Source organism: Mixophyes fleayi, chromosome 4 (genome assembly GCF_038048845.1).
Source record: "Mixophyes fleayi isolate aMixFle1 chromosome 4, aMixFle1.hap1, whole genome shotgun sequence".
Taxonomy (NCBI): Eukaryota; Metazoa; Chordata; class Amphibia; order Anura; family Limnodynastidae; genus Mixophyes; species Mixophyes fleayi.
Genome location: NC_134405.1, coordinates 124688316 through 124708832, shown reverse-complemented (window position 1 = coordinate 124708832; position 20517 = coordinate 124688316).

Here is a 20517-nt window from a genome sequence, read left to right as displayed (position 1 = left end):
TCTTAACATTATACATTACTACACATTGATAAATAGGCATTTATGTCTCTAACAGCTTTCTCCAATATATTTTACTTTAAATAAAAAACCTGTCACCCTATTTGCAGACACTAATAATACTCCAGATAAAATTTTAACCAACCTCTAATAACAATAATAATGACTGAACAGTCCAAATGTATCCCAGTATTCATTTTAACCCACCCGCATGAATTTAAAATGCTCAAAATTAATATATTACCCCTTATAAAAAAAAATGAAAATACTAGGCACATATAATAAATTGAAATAGCTCAAAATTAATGTAAATCTTTTCAATGCTACATAATCCTCCCATTTAATATTAAACGTAACAATGAATCTAAACAATTAAGATTTACCTTCCAGCTTCTGTAATATTCCTTTCTACAGAATTCCCTTCCTGTGCTACAGGACTGGTCTCTGAAATTGCCCAGAGAAATTTTGGGCCAAGATTAAGCAACTTCTTTGGGTCCCTTACATAGCTGCAGAAAGGGGTGTGTCATCAACAGGTTGGTACCCCCCCATCTCACACAGTGTACAAGCCTATTTGCACTGAGCATTCTCATCTAGCTTATTTCATTCATATACAAGATTTCGAACATATGGATTTATGAACTATTTTATATGAATTTTATATAAGCCTTTGATTTGACTGGCCAGTTTATCTACGAATAAGCAGGTTATGTCCTTATGTCAATAAGGCATCATTTTGATTCTATGTTGATTTATTCATAGAAGTATTTTTATTCATAGCAGGCCTGCTTTTTTTGTTCATATTCAACAATATTGCATTACCCTTGTGATTGATTTCATGAGCATGCATTGAACAATAAATAATTTCATATGTAGTATCTGCTCTTCATGTATGTTTTATATAACTATTCTTTTTGTTCTCTATTAAATTTTAGAACATGTTTAACACCATACCTGCCTACTCTCCCGTAATTCCCGGGAGGGTCCCGAATTTCGGGGAGTCACGGAAGAGTAGGCAAAACTCCCGAAATTTGGCACAATTTACGGCAATGAATGGAGGAGGCTGGGCTTAATCGTGTCATTAAGCTCTGCCCCCTCCATTCAATGTCGTGAATTTCGGCTTTTATAGTGGGGGCGGGGCTATGGTGACGCAAAATGTCACCACGCCCTCCTCCTACCCCATGTCACATATGACTTCTCCCCCAGATCTCCGGGGGAGAGATCTTAAAAGTGAGCATGTATGTTTTACACCTATCAGTATGTAATGTCATCGTTAATAGTAGAATATACTTATTAGGAGTGCACCAGAATCTTTTTTATGTTCGCTGTAAGGTGAGAAACTATTGATAAGCCTATCACTTTACTTTTCTTTTTCCTCTAAAAATCAGGCTCATTTGGCACATTAGTGAATTATACCCAAAATGATGCCTGTCTGCAGCAATGCCTGCCTATTCAAAAAAGCAGACATAACAAAAATGTGATTAATCAATTGCTTTTCACTTAACACTCAATATATAATTCTCATAATTCTCAGTAGTAGAATAGTGTTCTGGGTAGGTCATTTTCTGGACAAGGGGAAATCCCCCTAAGTCCCCCCCAAACTGTCCCCCAAACTATCTGAAAACGTGCAAATTAAAAAGGTGGTGTGAACAACTAGGTATTTGCTATTCTTTATGTTTTTGAGACATAAGCGATTCTTTTGCATATACAGTAGGTGTATAACATAACTTTTGAAACCAGGATGACAACAGAAACATTATTCATTTAAAATTAAAATTTTCCCTATCCTACCCCATTCCTTTTTTAGTACCTTGTTTAAGTATTACACAACAGCATTAAATCATAATCCAGGCTTTAAAATCATAAAAATGTTATCTTTAACCTAGCATACCAATTTCACAGGCCTAGCTTCCCTGGCTCCACGGTCACCTATAAAAGCTTAACACTGTGCACATACATATTATATTATATTATATTATATTATATTATATGCTATCACAATATAGCACATTATTGTGAGTTTTAGGTGTCATGTAGGGAGGGGTGAGTTAACTGAATCATATGAGCTACGTTAAATCTGAATATAACAGGAATTTTTTGCAATAGTGTTGACGGAATTATTTTTATTTCAGTTTTCTGTGTGGACCTACAGTTACCAGTGGGCTACAGTAAGCCATTGGGCATGCTGGCACTTGCAATTCTACAAGTGAATTGTTGCCATGACTTGCTGAGACCTGTAGTCCAAAACTAAAAATGTTTCTAGCTTTAACACATTATCCCAACCCCTACTGATTTTGAGAGTTGGTATGAGCCACAGTGCTATTTAGCACAGGGCAGGTTTTCACTAGTGGGAGAGGGTTGGGAATTTTGTTTTGCTGGTCAGATTCCCCTATAAAAGTCCTGTGCTGACCACTTTATGGCCAGTTTCCTCTATGATCCTATCCTGTGAGTCTCCCTTTCATAATGTCAGCTGCCCAGCCTTGTGCTTGTTGCAGCTTTTACTTGGGGACCGCATGTTGTTTGTCCCCCACATAAGTGGCAACCAGCCCAGTCTATGAGGGGCTGGTGCTTGATTCAATTGGGGTGGACCGACTATTATTTATGTATTTAAAAAAACATTAGTAAAGATACATGCTGATGATATACATTATCAGTACATATCTTTACACCACAGCTCAGGGAGCTGCAAAAAATATTCCTCCTAAGAGGCATATCTGGAGAAGCAGCCTACCTCATCTCCAGGTGGTGTGCCACACTTATGTGGGCACACCTTTCTTGTATTCCACTTGCACGCCCCTGATCTGCTCTCCAGGTGTAGTGTAGGGAGCCGCATGTGCAACTGAAGCTATACTAGCTGGAAGTGAAGAGGTCATCATACCTAAATTGACTGAATTTAAGTGTACAAATGTATGAAATCTGGATAGCAAAAGTGTAAATGTACAAGTATTCTTCATAAACATAATGCTGACCTAGAAGCCTTTAGCATTTCCAAATGCAATAATAAAAAGAAAACATGCAGTTTTCATAAACATTTCATAGTGGTAAGACGAAAAAATTATTAAACCAGATAAGTCACCAGTTATTTGAAATATACTCAGTCGGGGTAGGCATATGGTGAAACTATGCTGTTCATGGCACCTAGAATTATTAGTTCAGTAGGTAAGCAGTCTTTATTAATTGGTTACAGTGACACATCATTTTCCTCTCCCAAGATCCAGCTGCTCCTTGTGTGCTTAAAGTTATTCCCATAGACATCTGCACAACAGGCACCTTTAATGAATTGTTCATTTTCAATGAACTGTGTGATACAATTCTACAGTTATTTTCAGCTTCATCACAGAAGGTTGATATCGGATTCCACAGCCATGGAGGTTTTTCTTCAAGTAATTGAATTTTTACAAAAGATTGAAACAAGATTTATAGCAAGAATAATCACAGCAGAGGAAACTGAACTGTTGGCTGGAGAAGGGTTAACATAGGTGATTTGTAGTTCTAATAGTTAAGTCTATGAAAAATATATTGTAGAAGGTGATGGATAGTAAAACGATTACTCAACATGTGACTATATTTTAGAATACTTGCTATTATTATTTTGTATTCATAAAATTACAACATTTTCTACAGCACTGTATATACTAAGAAATACAAAGAGGACAAAATAACAATTACATGATTTACACAGAAATTAGACAATAGGAAATAAGAACCCTACTCAAAGATCTTACAAGGAAAAGAGATACAAACAAGAGGTGAGGGAACATTTATGTTAAGTGTGTATTGTGAATTAGATTGTACTGGATGCCGTTCTGACAGGTCAAGTGAGTGGAGTGAGTTATTGCGGGGTTATATACTTGTCTGAAGAGCGGAGTTTTGAAGAAGTGTTTAAAAGCTGTAACTCTCTGCCTGTGTCTAATGGAATTATTATTAACGTGGATTTGTAAGGGACCACAGTGCTCTGCAGCGCCATACAGTAGGGAAAACAGGATATACATAAAACAAGGGTGAGATGATGAGATGAGTGTACAGGCTTAGTCTTCAGTTAATGGAGAAATTTAATTAAGAGCGGATTGGGAAGTGTAGGTGAAGGTGGATAGAGTGGGTGGAGTGTGTGGAATTTGGCATGAGGAAATATCTTGCCCAAATTGTGTTGATTTTTTCTTTTAAGTTGGTGGCAAAGTCATGGGCTATGAAGGAGGAAGGGGTAGGAGGTGCAGGTAGGCAGAGAAGTGAGTTGAAGGTGTCAAAGAGAAAACATAGGTTAGAAGACTGGGTGGATATTAGAGATTTAAAGAAAGGACAGTACTGTAAGATGAAAGGATGAGTTTAGAGTGAACTAGGAAGAGATCCAGAAAATAGATGCAGCATAAGAGAAATCCTGGAAGCATGAGTAGTGTTTTGACAGAATCTACTCAACAGTGGCCACTACATTCCTATTCCCTGAGAGAGAGTACCACTAACCCCAAACGCATAGGCAAAGACCCAATCAGAACAAATTGAAAAAGAGAGATTTTTGGGAAGGGGGAACAATGGAAAACAGAGTATAATCACATTAATGAGTATCAATTCACATCTGAACAATTCATTATTCAATAAATTAGTTTCAGCATAATAAATTTAATAAAGTGTAGCACTGTTTCCTAGCAATGTAGACGATTATATGACATAATACTAGCAATTTGTAGCTTTGTAAATTAATAAACTGACTTAAGACAGTTCCATGTTCAGTTTCAGCACTATGAGGTTTATTTATTAAAGGGGGAAAAGTCTTATGGCTTTGCCCTATGCATCAAGGAGTTACCACCAGTGGGCTTCATCCCCAGGGGAATTCAGTCTATTGATGTGTGGCCTAAGGTTGGTTTGTAATATGACAGGCGGACCTGATGCTGCTGCCTGTACTGCTATAGTAACACCAGCCCTGGTTTGCATAGCCTAGTACTGGTATCTGCAATTTCAGGGGGACCAAAGTCTTTTCAGATTTTTGTTGAGAGGTGGTGCCAGTTTTTAGAATAAAATGTTTTTGGTTGGATGGGCAATTGTGCATGATCATACATTTTTAACGCATAATATGATAGGGTATCTTACTGAAATGTATACTGCAGACTAAGCAAAATAAGTTAATTTAAATGATCTAATTCACACCTATATTTTTGACATAAATTATGGCCAACTCTGCATAAGGCCCCTAATGTGCAGCACCTTGGTTTGGCACCAGTGCACCTTGTATGTCTTTCCAGGTCTATGCCTCTTTGGCCCTATTGAAAGTGTAGAGAAATAGAAACTTCTTTAGAAGGTGCCATTTAAACAATACATCACATTTAGTCCAATCTCCTACCTGTTAGGAATACACTGGCGGGACAAATAAGTTTGTGTTGCAGTCAGGGCTGACGAGAGGGGGGGAAGCGGGTACTAATTACCCGGGCATGCCAGGGGGCCCGGCCCGGACCCTCGCGCCGCCGTTTGTTTGTTTTTTTACAAAACTATTTTTCGTTGTTGTTTTTTTTATTTGTTTTTTGCGGCGGTAGGGGGGGGAGATGGGGGAGGGGTTGGGGGGGGGCTCGGTCGTTGGTGGGGGGAGCAGGGTAGTAAAAAAAAACAAAACATACTCACGTGACCGCGGCGACTTTCCAGCATCGGGATCAGAACGGACAGAAGAAAGAAGACTTTACCGGACAGAAGAAGCATCTGACAGGGTAAGGCAGAATTATCAATAGGGTTAGAACTCCGTCTCTCCTCTCTGTAGTACTCGCTGCACAACTACTCTGCAAAATACATTATCCTCAATTTTTTCACAGTCACCAATTACTCTGCAAAAGACTATAAACATTATCCTCAATTTTCTCGCATGATTTATACAGGTGCGTCTTATACATGGGAGCGTCTTATACATGGGCAAATATGGGGTGCAGGAGAGAGATGAAATGTGAAATGTCTTATTTGCAAGTATTTTGTGTTATTTCTGTTACACTGCACCATCCTATAACAGCTATGTCCACACTTAACATTGTCATAAGACCTGCATGTTCAGGGACCCTCTGGTCATGTATGCCTTTACCCAAGAACTAGCCAGGGCATAATAAGAGCGCAGGTGAGGGGGTCCATTGCTCACCCAAGAGCTAGCCAGGGCAGAATAAGAGTGCAGGTGAGGAGGTGCATTACTCACCCAAGAACTAGTCAGGGCAAACTAAGAGCGCAATTGAGAAGGTGCATTACTCAACAGGTGCATTACTCAACCAAGAACTAGCCACGGCAGAATAAGAACGCAGGTGAGGAGGTGCATTACTCACCCAAGAACTAGCCACGGCAGAATAAGAGCGCAGGTGAGGAGGTGCATTACTAACCCAAGAGCTAGCCAGGGCAGAATAAAAGCGCAGATGAGGAGGTGCATTACTCACCCAAGAACAAGTCAGGGCAGAATAAGAGCGCAGGTGAGGAGGTGCATTGCTCACCCAAGAACTAGCCAGGGCAGAATAAAAGCGCAGGTGAGGGGGTCCATTGCTCACCCAAGAGCTAGCCAGGGCAGAATAAGAGTGCAGGTGAGGAGGTGCATTACTCACCCAAGAACTAGTCAGGGCAAACTAAGAGCGCAATTGAGAAGGTGCATTACTCAACAGGTGCATTACTCAACCAAGAACTAGCCACGGCAGAATAAGAACGCAGGTGAGGAGGTGCATTACTCACCCAAGAACTAGCCACGGCAGAATAAGAGCGCAGGTGAGGAGGTGCATTACTAACCCAAGAGCTAGCCAGGGCAGAATAAAAGCGCAGATGAGGAGGTGCATTACTCACCCAAGAACAAGTCAGGGCAGAATAAGAGCGCAGGTGAGGAGGTGCATTGCTCACCCAAGAACTAGCCAGGGCAGAATAAAAGCGCAGGTGAGGAGGTGCATTACTCACCCAAGAACTAGTCAGGGCAAACTAAGAGCGCAATTGAGGAGGTGCATTACTCAACAGGTGCATTACTCAACCAAGAACTAGCCACGGCAGAATAAGAGCGCAGGTGAGGAGGTGCATTACTCACCCAAGAACTAGCCAGGGCAAACTAAGAGCACAAGTGAGGAGGTGCATTACTCACCCAAGAACGAGTCAGGGCAAACTAAGAGCGCAATTGAGGAGGTGCATTACTCAACAGGTGCTTTACTCAACCAAGAACTAGCCACGGCAGAATAAGAGCGCAGGTGAGGAGGTGCATTGCTCACCCAAGAGCTAGCCAGGGCAGAATAAGAGCGCAGGTGAGATGGTGCATTGCTCACCCAAGAGCTAGCCAGGGCAGAATAAGAGCGCAGGTGAGGAGGTGCATTACTCACCCAAGAACTAGTCAGGGCAAACTAAGAGCGCAATTGAGGAGGTGCATTACTCAACAGGTGCATTACTCAACCAAGAACTAGCCACGGCAGAATAAGAGTGCAGGTGAGGAGGTGCATTACTCACCCAAGAACTAGCCAGGGCAAACTAAGAGCACAAGTGAGGAGGTGCATTACTCAACCAAGAACTAGCCACGGCAGAATAAGAGCGCAGGTGAGGAGGTGCATTACTCAACAGGTGCATTACTCAACCAAAACTAGCCACGGCAGAATAAGAGCGCAGGTGAGGAGGTGCATTACTCACCCAAGAACTAGCCAGGGCAAACTAAGAGGACAAGTGAGGAGGTGCATTACTCAACCAAGAACTAGCCACGGCAGAATAAGAGCGCAGGTGAGGAGGTGCATTGCTCACCCAAGAGCTAGCCAGGGCAGAATAAGAGCGCAGGTGAGAAGGTGCATTGCTCACCCAAGAGCTAGCCAGGGCAGAATAAGAGCGCAGGTGAGGAGGTGCATTACTCACCCAAGAACTAGTCAGGGCAAACTAAGAGCGCAATTGAGGAGGTGCATTACTCAACAGGTGCATTACTCAACCAAGAACTAGCCACGGCAGAATAAGAGCGCAGGTGAGGAGGTGCATTACTCACCCAAGAACTAGCCAGGGCAAACTAAGAGCACAAGTGAGGAGGTGCATTACTCAACCAAGAACTAGCCACGGCAGAATAAGAGTGCAGGTGAGGAGGTGCATTACTCACCCAAGAGCTAGCCAGGGCAGAATAAGAGCGCAGGTGAGGAGGTGCATTACTCACCCAAGAACTAGTCAGGGCAAACTAAGAGCGCAATTGAGGAGGTGCATTACTCAACAGGTGCATTACTCAACCAAGAACTAGCCACGGCTGAATAAGAGCGCAGGTGAGGAGGTGCATTACTCACCCAAGAGCTAGCCAGGGCAGAATAAGAGCGCAGGTGAGAAGGTGCATTGCTCACCCAAGAGCTAGCCAGGGCACAATAAGAGCGCAGGTGAGGAGGTGCATTGCTCACCCAAGAGCTATCCAGGGCAGAATAAGAGCGCAGGTGAGAAGGTGCATTGCTCACCCAAGAGCTAGCCAGGGCAGAATAAGAACGCAGGTGAGGAGGTGCATTACTCACCCAAGAACTAGTCAGGGCAAACTAAGAGCGCAATTGAGGAGGTGCATTACTCAACAGGTGCATTACTCAACCAAGAACTAGCCACGGCAGAATAAGAGCGCAGATGAGGAGGTGCATTACTCACCCAAGAACTAGCCAGGGCAAACTAAGAGCACAAGTGAGGAGGTGCATTACTCAACCAAGAACTAGCCACGGCATAATAAGAGCGCAGGTGAGGAGGTGCATTACTCACCCAAGAACTAGTCAGGGCAAACTAAGAGCGCAATTGAGGAGGTGCATTACTCAACAGGTGCATTACTCAACCAAGAACTAGCCACGGCTGAATAAGAGCGCAGGTGAGGAGGTGCATTACTCACCCAAGAGCTAGCCAGGGCAGAATAAGAGTGCAGGTGAGAAGGTGCATTGCTCACCCAAGAGCTAGCCAGGGCACAATAAGAGCGCAGGTGAGGAGGTGCATTGCTCACCCAAGAGCTATCCAGGGCAGAATAAGAGCGCAGGTGAGAAGGTGCATTGCTCACCCAAGAGCTAGCCAGGGCAGAATAAGAGCGCAGGTGAGGAGGTGCATTACTCACCCAAGAACTAGTCAGGGCAAACTAAGAGCGCAATTGAGGAGGTGCATTACTCAACAGGTGCATTACTCAACCAAGAACTAGCCACGGCAGAATAAGAGCGCAGATGAGGAGGTGCATTACTCACCCAAGAACTAGCCAGGGCAAACTAAGAGCACAAGTGAGGAGGTGCATTACTCAACCAAGAACTAGCCACGGCAGAATAAGAGCGCAGGTGAGGAGGTGCATTACTCACCCAAGAGCTAGCCAGGGCAGAATAAGAGTGCAGGTGAGGAGGTGCATTGCTCACCCAAGAGCTAGCCAGGGCAGAATAAGAGTGCAGGTGAGAAGGTGCATTACTCACCCAAGAGCTAGCCAGGGCAGAATAAGAGCGCAGGTGAGGAGGTGCATTACTCACCCAAGAACTAGTCAGGGCAAACTAAGAGCGCAATTGAGGAGGTGCATTACTCAACAGGTGCATTACTCAACCAAGAACTAGCCACGGCACAATAAGAGTGCAGGTGAGGAGGTGCATTGCTCACCCAAGAGCTAGCCAGGGCAGAATAAGAGCGCAGGTGAGAAGGTGCATTGCTCACCCAAGAGCTAGCCAGGGCAGAATAAGAGCGCAGGTGAGGAGGTGCATTACTCACCCAAGAACTAGTCAGGGCAAACTAAGAGCGCAATTGAGGAGGTGCATTACTCAACAGGTGCATTACTCAACCAAGAACTAGCCACGGCAGAATAAGAGCGCAGGTGAGGAGGTGCATTACTCACCCAAGAACTAGCCAGGGCAAACTAAGAGCACAAGTGAGGAGGTGCATTACTCAACCAAGAACTAGCCACGGCAGAATAAGAGCACAGGTGAGGCGGTGCATTACTTGCCCATGCACCCACACGACCACAAACAGCAACAGCAAGTTATACTTTTTATCCTCTAATCAACCTATACATTAGATTAACAGCATTCACATTTAATAAATATGTGTATTTTCCCCCAACCAGTCCCAACATTAAATTAACAACATTCCCATTTATTATATGGTGCTCCAAACTTCTCTGCCCCTCACTAAATGAATATACATCATTGCACCCAGCTTAGCCCCACATTCAATAACCACTCAGCATTAAATATAAATCACTGCACCTTAAATTAATGTTACACCAATAAATAGCACACAGCAATAAATTAATAGACCCTACCATTACCCAAGTATTACATAGCCCCTACCTTCAACCACATATTACACTAATAGGCTCACTCTCACCTCACTTAAAAACAGCCCCACACTGAATGAAGAGGCCCCAGAGTCAAATTCTATCCCTCTAAAATGCAGGGACAGAAATTGCAGGGACAGATGCCAACGCTGATAAGTAACACTCACTACATAGCATGGATATTTTCATTATGACTGAAAATATCCAGTGCAAAACATATTGCAAATAGGTGCAGCAGTGAAACAATTATTAATTATTATTAATTATTATTAATTATTATTAATTATTAATATATAGGCCCCAAAGGGAGTTGACTTACTGTTTGAACACAAAGGTTGTGTATCAGTCTGGTCCGCTGCTGCTTCTAAAAGAATTATATTTGTTATTTTTCTGGCATCTCTTCAGCCACCATCTGTGACAAAGGTGAGCCAGAGCGGCTGCTTTCAGGGTTTGCATTACTGTTAGCACAGCTAGCACAGAAGAAAGAAAAATGAAATTGGATAGGGTTGAGTTAAAAAATACAAATCATTATATGACCATCCTATACAGCCATTGCCTCTTTTCTTTTTGTTGCGGTCATGCACTTTGCTATATTGCTTCCTGAGGGACTTGAGTTTGTTGATAAGTTGCTGCTGTGATCGCTTGATCCCATGGTCAGTCAGTATCTTTGCAATGTTCCCATAAATAGTTGTATCTTTCACTGTACCAGTAATCTGTTTTTTGGTCTTCTCTTGCCCTATGACAGCCAGTAGTTCTCTAAATTCAGCATCTTGCCAATTCGCCATTCCTACCATTCTGCAGCATATGGGCAAAATCTCCACTTTTTCAAACCCGCAGTTTAGGAAATATACCACATAGTCTCTGCTCCCAGCTTGTGCAGTATTGAAATTGTTTTGCACATGGGAAATAAACACCCACCCCTTTATGTCAATACTATAATCTCTCTCTACAAAATAAGAATTGTTTTCTGTATTTCACGGCAAAATTAGGAGCACCAGTGCACTTCTTTAGTGAGAGCGCCCTCATTTTGCCCAACCACACCCAACTCCTCTTTCTGCCTGTGCAATACAGCTCCTCCATAAATCTGACCATACTGGTTCATTTAGGCACAATTGCGGAAATCAAGAACAAAGCGATATTTTATCTACAATGCAGGCATTTTACCTCTCATAAATGCACTCCAGTGAAGAAGAAGAAGCCATTTTATGGGCTGAAACAATATTTATCATGAGAATATAATATATATATATATGCATATATATATATATGTATATATATATATATATATGTATAATATATATATATATATATATATATATATATATATATATATATATATATATATATATACTATATAAAAGCCTAGTGGCGTGTGTTAGTCTGTGTGTGTGTGTGTGTGTGTGTGTGTGTGTGTGTGTGTGTGTGTGTGAAAAAAAAACCAAGCTGCAGCGCCACCTGCTGGACGGAGTTATACACTGACCTACTAAATTCTTAGTGTGTGTGAAAAAAAAACTCAGAAAGAGCTGAAATTTGGTATACTAAGATGTTTTTAATTTGTTAATTTAACTTGTTAATTGTTAAAAGTGTTTATAAAGATTTTAAAAAAATATATATATTTCTTGAAGGAGAAGTGACAGTTGCGAGTGGTTGGTGGTTGCCGGGGGTGACAGTGGGGAGTGGTTGGCGGTTGCCAGGGGTGACAGAGCAAGAGGAGTGTGATACTCAGGACCGCTGAGAGAGATCCCTGTGTCTGGATAGACATCTGGATAGATGTGGCGATAAAGATGAAGGATGAGGTGATGGAGAAAAATGATGAGGTGGTGACATGTGGACAAAACCACGTTAAAAAAGGGCGCTTACGTCGGGAAGTAACGCTCTTCCCCTGAGGAGGCCTGGGCTAGCCCCAAATGCATGATAAGAACCTTCTTAACTGTTCATACTTATGAGTATTGGTTTAGCTCACAAAATGGATGCCTCCTTCGTATGGAGGTGACAGATCCCCTATAATAATATTTTTATTAAGTATTTAAAGGTCTCTTAACATAATATAAATATAAATCAGTTTTACAGATCGCATCAAATACATAGAAAAATGGTTAGACCAGATTAACTTGTGCTGTTGCTCGTTTTCTAGGACATATTATATTTTAATTCTGCAAGCCAATTCTTAATGCTACTTTAGAGATTACTTGCTCATTCTCATTTTAAATTGACTCTTAATTACAAACCTGCCCTAAATACTTTTCTCTCTGTAGGAACTCAAATGGATTATAACATCTGAGAAGGTTACTAGTGCACAAAACACATAATGCATAAATGAATACCTTGAAGTTTGAATGCCTGAAAACACATGGATTTAAATTTAAGTAATTTATAGCATATAAAAAATTGCTATGTCTGAAAAAAAACAAGGGCAAAGTTCAGAGTATCGGGAAAGTTTAAGAAAAGTATTGAAAAGTAATAGGTTTTGATTAAAAAAGGAAATGATAACATTTTGATTAAATGTATATATATACGTCTATGGTGATGTTTAGAAAGTGTCAAATTTACTGTATATGGCTATGATATTAAATATAAAGCTGTATTCATTTTTGTGTGTAAATGACACAGAAAATAAAAGATCTTTTTAATAGCCATTCAACATTAGCTAATTAAACTCCTTCTTGAATTTGGAGGAGTCTATAAAGCTGTCTCTGAAGAAGGTACCTTAAAAGCAACTCATGATTTTACTTTACTTTGGCGGAATAACTATGGTTTTTATAAAGGGTTTCTTCTTACAATAAACTTGTCAAAAAATAACAGTATTTAAGCAAATTAATCTTAGCCAAATTTGCAAAAAATGTGGAATATTTACTAAAAAGAAGTTGGCAATTGTACTTCCATTTAACTTTAACTAAGAGAATAGTGTTAAAGCAATAGTCTCATTTTTAATTGTTAATCAGATTTTGGATTATAAGAGGCAGAAAATGAAATAATATTCTAATATTTTATCCGCCATATTTATGAATATGGCTTATAATGCCATGGTTTAAACAAAAAGCTATTTTGTCTATTGCTTTGAAACCACAGCTCAATCTGAATGAATGAAACTCGCTCATTACCTTTGAAACCTATACAACAGTGTAACACCAGGAATCTAGCAAACACTCCCATGCAGGGTCGGACTGGCCCGCCGGGGTGCCGGGGTATTCCCCAGTGGGCCCCGATGCCTGATGGCTGGGTACTAAAAAATAAATAAAATTAATACTTACCTCATGGAGGCCTCGGCGCCTCTCCTCCTTCCTCTCTGCTCCGTTCACACTGAATGTCGGGCATGACATCATCATGTCCGACTTATTCAGTGAGAAGTGACGCAGAGAGGAGCCAGCAAACAAGATGTCAGAAGAGAAGAAGAGATGAGAAGGGATGAAAAGAAATGAAAGAAGCTAATAGAAAGTAAGTAAAGGAACGGAGACAAGAGGGGAAAGGAGGAGGGGCATCATGATACAAAGTGATGGAGGAGGGGGAAGCATCATGGCACAGAGTGATGGAGAAGGGGGGGAAGCATCATGAGACAGAGTAAAGGAGGACGGGGAGAACCATCATGGCACAGAGTGATGAAGGAGGGGGAAGAATCATGGCACAGAGTGATTTAGGGGGGGAGCATCATGTTACAGAGTGATGGAGGGAGGGAGCATCATAGCACAGAGTGATGAAGTAGGGGTCGAAGCATCATTGCACAAAGTGATGGAGGGGGGAGCATCATGGCACAGAGTGATGAAGGGGGAGTATCATGGCACAAAGTGATGAAGGCGAGGAAGCAGCATGGCACAGAGTGATGAAGGGGGGCCAGGAGAAGGGGGAACAAAAGCAGCATGGCGCATTGTGATGAAGGGAGGCCAGGTGAAGGGGGGGAAGCAGCATGGAGGGCACAGTGTGATCATAAGTGGGCACTGCATGGTGATGAAGGGACACAGTGTGATGTTGAAGGGGCACAGTATGATCATAAGGAGGAACGGCGTGGTGATTATGAAGGGGCACAGTAATGTGTGAGTGATGACACAGGGGCTTGTGGAAATATAATGTGTATGAGGGCACAGGGGGCTTGTGGCAATGTAGTGTGTGTGATGGCATAGGGGACTTGAGGAAATGTAATGTGTTTGTGTGATGGCATAGGGGGCTTGTTACAATGTAGTGTGTGTGTGAAGGCACAGGGTGCTTGTGGCAATATTTTGTGTGTGATGCCACAGGGGGCTTATGGCAATTTAGCGTGTGTGATGGCAAGGCGGCTTTGTGGCAATGTAGTATGTGTGTGTGGGTGTGTGATGGCGCAGGGAGTTTGTGGAAATGTAGTGTGTATGTGTTTGTGATGGCACAGGGAGCTTGTGGCAATGTAGTGTGTGTGTGTGATGGCACAGTGGACATGTGGCAATGTAGTGTGTGTGTGTGTGATGGCACAGGGGGCTTGTGGAAATGTAGTGTGTGTGTGTTTGTGATGGCACAGGGAGCTTGTGGCAATGTAGTGTGTGTGTGTGATGGCACAGGGGGCTTGTGGAAATGTAGTGTGTGTGTGTGTTTGTGATGGCACAAGGAGCTTGTGGCAATATAGTGTGTGTGTGTGATGGCACAGGGGACTTGTGGCAATGTAGTGTGTGTGTGATGGCACAGGGGGCTTGTGGAAATTTAGTGTGTGTGTGTGTTTGTGATGGCACAGGGAGCTTGTGGCAATGTAGTGTGTGTGTGATGGCACAGGGGACTTGTGGCAATGTAGTGTTTGAGTGTGTGATGCACAAGGGGTTTGTGGTAATGTAATGTGTATGTGAGGTAGGTAGTGGCTAATTAATGGGTGCTATTTTGTTTGTGGGGTGATGGTAGGGCAATTTAATTTAATAGTGGGGACTACTAATTTAATATGGGGTGGTTTGGGTTAATTAATATTATATATCCCCATAAACCTTTGTGTGCCATTTCTGGCCTCACCTGGAGTGGTGTTATTCTGGGGCAGATGAACATGCTCATCCTAGGTCTGTGGGTCCTACCAATCCCTCTGGAGTCAGTGAGAAATTAAGCAGATTAATGGCCCCCAATCTAATGCTGGGGTCTGTAGCCACTCCCCTTGGATAAAGTCAGAAATGGAGTGATAAAAGTGGCTTCCATGTTTGTACTGGAGGCTCTGCTTGCCACTTTGTTATCTGCATTGTTGAGGGACATAGATTATAGCAAAGGTGAACGTGATTGCTCTCAATGAATGAGACTAATTACCAAGGTTTCACCTGGACAATTAAAATTAACTTTAAAGAATTATTCTGAGTGCTATTTCATTGTATCATTGTTTTCCTAAAATGTAAAAAAAAACATATAAAAATGGTGTTGTCCACTTTAGCACATACTAGTTAGGTAACACTCCCTGTCTCCTACTGTGTATAAAAGTATATGTACCAACTTTAATGTCTTTTATGCTGGAAACCTGAATGAAGAATTATTGAGGAGTTCAGCAGGTTGGAATCATTCAATCAAGCTTTAAATGAAGTACAGTAGTGTAAACAGCACTTGCTTTGTTGTACCTAAGGCGAGGGTGGTGGTCCCAAAGTGGATAACTCCTTTAATCCTTTTGTGCCAATAGATGGATGTTGATCACACATTCCCTTATCAGCAATGGATCTAGCTTGTCTATTTACATGGTTGTATTCAAACGGATGCCATGTAGTCTATACAGCTGAGCTTGAGTTGAAGCATCGCATATTTACTACCAGTGGCCTCTTGGAGCTAAACATCACTCCATTAACTTTACTCTTTCATTTTCAGAAGATGTATACTAAATATAATGGTGGATGATGAAAAAGATTATTAACTGATATCATACATAAAATGAAATAAACGGGAAAGGCACATAAATAAGGCTCTCAATCTCTCAAACAATCCAGTGTCCTCCTGGCAGCACTATTAGTGTCAGGCTCCTTGTCTTGGTTGAACATCTTCAACCATCAAAAGAAGGCCAGATTGCCAAATAAAGGCCTTGGTTATTTGGAAAGTTTAGTTAATTGGAAATCTGTGAACAGACAGAGATTTTTGCGCACCCCTAGGACACTTTTCTGTGTCATTCACTCCCACCATACCTTTTTACGGATCCAGCCTCCACTGCATCCTATTTGTATAAAGTAAACTTATGGGAATCATTCAGCTATAATTGAGCCTAAGGTTAAATGCTTAAATTATGTGAATAATACATTTTTCATATACAAATTAAAATAAATAACATAAGAAAACAATATAAAAATATAAGAAAACAATAACATGCAAAGTGCCGCCACCTTAATTTCTGCCACTCGAGACAGACTCAGGCCTATGTGACCTTACAATCAATTTGTTCCTGTCTCTGGTGCTTTATGCAATGTCTACTAAAATACACCCCATTTGTTCCTCTCCAGACTACTGATTGTATAACATATATTATATGTAGCAAAATAACAGATGTAACAGAACAGATGTAGCAGAACATGTGTCTAACCAGTGATATGTAACATGACATATGTGCGCTGAGCACTTTCTAACGATTTGCTTTGGTCCATCTAACAATTCAATGTCTTATTTCTACTAGTGCTTAGCTGATGAAATAAATGCAAATCCAGACTTGCACTCAATGCTTATTGAATTACCCTAATGGGATTGATTTAAGTCTACAGGGACTCTCAGGCTTGGAAAATGAATGCAGTGGTGAGGATTACAAAAATCCATCTTGTCAGTAAAATCACTGTACAAACAGATCTCCTGCACTTCTACATTTCTCAACATATTTTCATCTTTCTTCAAACATTAAATGAGACCCTTCTCAAGGTTAGCTTCAGTGATTAACTGAGATGAGTTTTTAGTCATCAAAAGAAGAGTGTAGTTTTTCCCCCCACAATGACTGATAGTACAACAGTATTTTAAATCCTGCAGTTGTTCCCTTGCAACTATTACTTGATATATTTTATCCTGTAGCAGTAAAGCAATTTTATCTCTAAGAAAATGTTCTTGTGAACAGTCTCTGTGCATATATCTTTACTTGAACATTATCCTGGTAATTATATCAGTACTAAATGTACCAGTAAACACTTTAGATACTATCTTTTCAATTGTGGTCCTGTTACAAATTAGGGCAAAAACTGCAACCGTACAGTGCTCATTGGGTTACATAAATATGTGTATTTATTTCTATTGCTCGGCGGCTTAGTGGTTAGCACTTTTGCCTCAGAGCACTGGGGTCATGAGTTCAAATCCTGACCATGGTTTTATCTGTGTGGAGATTGTATGTTCTCCCTGTGTTTGTTTGGGTTTCCTCTGGGTGCTCTGGTTCCATCCCACAATCCAAAAACATACTGGTAGGTTAATTGGCTGCTATCAAATTGACCCTCTCTCTCTGTGTATATTAGGGAATTAGACTGTAAGCTCCAATGGGATAGGGACTGATGTGAGTGATTTCACATCTGCTGAAATAGTGGCACTTTATAAATAGATGGTAATGATTGCTTATACAGACAACTTATTCTGATTTTTTAAGTGCATCCGTTCTGACACTTTGAGAATGATTTACAGTTGAAGGTAAAGATGCACTGATTATGTATGACCAAATATGCATCTGCACAATTGCATTTCCACATCTGTACTTTGAGTTGCATACATCTTTAAATATGTGCAACCTCAAATCTAGCGCAAATCATCATCATTAGCGCCAAAATATACACTTGCTTTAAGTAGGTGCAAAATGTATGTCTCATAGCAAACATATTTCAATATCTGTGTAATTCAACATAAGACTTAAAAAAATCTTTGTGCTTAACTTTCATCTACATCCCCTTACAGTAGTACACCTGCATGCATGTGCCTTTGAATCGTCTCCCTAAGTGCAATGGGCTTCAAGTGCAAGATGCGTGCAGCTCTACAACATTGCAAGTTAAATGTATGTAAGTACAGTGCATCAATTTTGCACCAAGGCACACTTTAATATTTGCAAATTAATTTACATGAAACGCTTAATTAATCCCTTTGCGCGATTATTTGCAGAGTTGCAGTCTGTGATAAAAATGTGCATTGGCGAAAAAAACAAAAAAATGTAATTTAAAGCTGCATTACCATCTAAAATAGTGAACATTTTTATTAGAGATGCTCAGACTCGGTTTTCTGAAAACTGAGCCCACCTGAACTTAGGGGATCCGAGTAGGCTCGCGAGCTGGCTTTGTGTCTCTGCGCATCCTCGGATCTGAATCGAGGCAAAACGTCATTGTTTCTTTGTCGGATATCGCGGGTTTTGGATTCCATAAGTACCTCCCTCACACAGAAATATGGGTAGCAGTGTTCTTGTCACTCTCCAGTCTCCAGTGACATTGCTCAGTGCCATTGCTTACACAGAAGCGGGGGTAGCAGTGTTCTTGTCACTCTCCAGTTTCCAGTGACATTGCTCAGTGCCATTGCTCACACAGAAACAGGGGTAGCAGTGTTCTTGTCACTCTCCAGTCTCCAGTTGCATTGCTCAGTGCCATTGCTCACACAGAAACATGGGTAGCAGTGTTCTTGTCACTCTCCAGTCTCCAGTGACATTGCTCAGTGCCATTGCTCACACAGAAACATGGGTAGCAGTGTTCCTGTCACTCTCCAGTCTCCAGTGCCATTGCTCAGTGCCATTGCTCATACAGAAACAGGAGGGGTAGCAGTGTTCTTGTCACTTGAAAATTTGAAAATTGACTGGAAATGATTGGAAATTAATGTTATTGAGGTTAATAATAATGTAGGGATAAAAAGAGCCAAATTATGTGATTTTTGCAAGAAGAATTGGGATTTTAGGAAAAAATCTGGATCCAAAACTAAAACCAAACCCAAAACACGAGAGGGCGGTTTTGCCAAAACCAAAACCAAAACACAAAGTTAATCCAGATCCAAAACCAAAACCAAAACCAAAACACGGGGGTCAGTGAACATCTCTAATTTGTATTAGTCACTTCAAAATTATTGCTGCAGGGTGTGTGTGAGCCATAGAACCAATCAGAAGCCGCAGTGTGTGGCTTGTAGTTGGTCCTACTGTTCACCCCCTCCTTCCACTGTATCACACAGTCCCAGCTTTCGGCTTTGAGACATATCACAGAGCCCAGAGGGAAATGACTTCATGGAGCAGTCCCAAAGCTCCATAATAGTTAGATGCGCATTAGATTCAAGGGAGACTCTACAGGTGCTACTATGCCATATGACTACCTACTTCATTACTTTAAACTTTTATTTTTTTCTAAACTACTGCTTGTTGGAGCATCATATACTGTATAACTGCTAAATAAGTAATGAGAGTAACGGGAAATTTCACTAATGCTGATTACCACCATCTCACATGGAATTTAATTACATGTTTTTTGGGGCTAAGAAGGTTTTGTATGCACACCCACTATTGAAGCTTATTAGAACCTTTCTTCCTGTAAAACTAAATCATTTGTACATTTGGGAACAGCATCAGGTACTGCAGCTCAGACTACAAGGGCTATATTTACTAAACTGTGGATTTGAAAATGTGGAGATGTCGCCTCTAGCAACCAATCAGATTATAGTTACCATTTATTTAGGACATTCTACAAAATGACAGCTAGAATCTGATTGGTTGCTATAGTCAACATCTCCACTTTTACAAACCCGCAGTTTAGTAAATATACCCTCAAGTGTCTAAGAGTATCAGAGGGCTGCTCTGGGTCTCCAAACTTTTTAAAAATTGTCAGTCAAGCTTCTAAATCTGCTAATTTTTTCAGTTTTTTCAGTTTTTTTAGATTGTATAAATTGGAGAGCAGCCTAGCACACACCTCCTTTCATGCTGGTCATGCCCACTGGCGACGTGACGTGGAAACCCCCTTCAGGGGCAAACGCATGATTTTTAAGGGGGGCGATTCTGAATTGTACAGCAGCCATTCGCGGAGGGGAGGGGTTTCTGGAGAACCAGAAACCCCCCCTGTGTGCGCCCCTGCCCCTCTACAAATCCTGCGTTTGTCCCTGAATTGGACGTATGTATAGGGGAATACTTTTACTGCACATTACTTATGTGTATCGCCCCTTGCCCATCCCATTCCCTCCCAGGTATCATAGGCTGTTGTAAGTGTCCTCTGCGCATAAAATGGACATTGCTGCGTTCACTGGCGTACCATCCATTTCTGGCCATGCGCAGAGCAATTTTGCATATGATGCGCACAAAATCAGCAGATATGCTCCTTAATGAATTCGGAGCGAGGTGGTTGCAATTCAGAGCAGTCTTGTGCCAATAGTACCCATGTTCTTACAAAGTATATATGTACCGTGACCCACAAGAACTAATTAGACAATTACTT